We start from the raw sequence: 1798 nt of genomic DNA, 5'->3' as shown, positions 1-1798 counted from the left end.
CTCCCGACTTCTATGGGAGAAGCATCTCTATCCTTGCCATTGGAGCAAACAACTTTGAGCTTAAGCCTCAATTAGTTTCTCTAATGCAACAAAATTGCAAGTTCCATGGACTTCCATTGGAAGATCCTCATCAGTTCTTAGCTGAGTTCTTGCAAATCTGTGACACTGTCAAGACTAATGGGGTTGACCCTGAGGTCTACAGACTTATGCTATTCCCTTTTGCTGTAAGAGACAGAGCTAGGACATGGTTGGACTCACAACCTAAGGAAAGCCTGGACTCATGGGAAAAGCTAGTCAATGCCTTCTTGGCAAAGTTCTTTCCACCTCAAAAACTGAGTAAGCTTAGAGTGGAAGTCCAAACCTTCAGACAGAAGGATGGAGAATCCCTCTATGAAGCTTGGGAAAGATACAAACAATTGATCAGAAAATGTCCTTCTGACATGCTTTCTGAATGGAGCATCATAGGTATCTTCTATGATGGTCTCTCTGAACTATCCAAGATGTCTTTGGATAGCTCTGTGATGAGCGGATAATTTGTATGCTTTTTGGCATTGTTTTTAGTATGTTTTTAGTATAATCTAGTTAGTTTTTAGTATGTTTTTATTAGTTTTTAGCTAAAATTCACTTTTCTGGACTTTACTATGAGTTTGTGTGTTTTTCTGTGATTTCAGGTATTTTCTGGCTGAAATTGAGGGTCCTGAGCAAAAATCTGATTCCGAGACCAAAAAGGACTGCAGATGCTGTTGGATTCTGACCTCCCTGCACTCGAAGTGGATTTTCTGGAGCTACAGAAGCCCAATTGGCGCGCTCTCAACGGCATTGGAAAGTAGACATCCTGGGCTTTCCAGCAATATATGATAGTCCATACTTTGCCCAAGATTTGATGGCCCAAACCGGCGCTCAAAGTCTCCCTCAGAAATTCCAGCGTTAAACGCCGGAACTGGCATAAAATTTGGAGTTAAACGCCCAAACTGGCATGAGAACTGGCGTTTAACTCCAGAAAACGTCTCTACACATAAAAGCTTCATTGTTCAGCCCAAGCACACACCAAGTGGACCCAGAAGTGGATTTTTACGTCATTTACTCATTTCTGTACACCCTAGGTTACTAGTTTACTATTAATAGGATCTTTTGACATTGTATCAGTACCTTTGGATGACCTCATGACACTTTTACACGTTTTCCTCCACAGCATGAGTCTCTAAACCCCATGGTTGGGGGTGAGGAGCTCTGCTGTGTCTTGATGAATTAATGCAATTACTACTGTTTCTCATTCAATCATGCTTGCTTCCATTCTAAGATAATACTTGTTCTCAATCCGGATGAATGTGATGATCTGTGACAATCATCATCATTCTCAACTATGAACGTGTGACTGACAACCACCTCCGTTCTACTTTAGATTAAGTAGTTATCTCTTGGATTCTTTAATCGGAATCTTCGTGGTATAAGCTAGAACTGATGGCGGCATTCAAGAGAATCTGGAAGGTCTAAACCTTGTCTGTGGTATTCTGAGTAGGATTCAATGATTGAATGACTGTGACGTGCTTCAATCTCCTGAAGGCGGGGCGTTAGTGACAGACGCAAAAGAATCACTGGATTCTATTCCGGCCTGATTGAGAACCGACAGATGAATTCCGCTATGCTGTGACAGAGCATATGCAATCGCTTTCACTGAGAGGATGGGAGGTAGCCATTGACAATGGTGAAACCCTACATACAGCTTGCCATGGAAGGAGACTTGCGTGTTTGAAGAAGAAGACAGTAGGAAAGCAGAGATTCAGAAGATGGAGCATCT

At 42.1% G+C, this 1798-nt stretch overlaps 1 non-coding gene across 1 annotated transcript; it reads right to left on the bottom strand.

Moving 5' to 3' along the window:
- Nucleotides 1-338: 338 nt before the first annotated feature.
- LOC112799196 (small nucleolar RNA R71) lies at nucleotides 339-446 on the bottom strand. Its single transcript, XR_003200772.1, has one exon. It is a non-coding gene; the product is annotated as a small nucleolar RNA R71 (small nucleolar RNA).
- Between the last annotated feature and the right edge of the window lie 1352 nt (nucleotides 447-1798).

The sequence above is a fragment of the Arachis hypogaea genome, chromosome 4, assembly GCF_003086295.3.
Source record: "Arachis hypogaea cultivar Tifrunner chromosome 4, arahy.Tifrunner.gnm2.J5K5, whole genome shotgun sequence".
Lineage (NCBI taxonomy): Eukaryota > Viridiplantae > Streptophyta > Magnoliopsida > Fabales > Fabaceae > Arachis > Arachis hypogaea.
The sequence above is the reverse complement of the archived record's forward strand: the minus strand, read 5'-3'. Positions and strand labels throughout refer to the sequence as shown.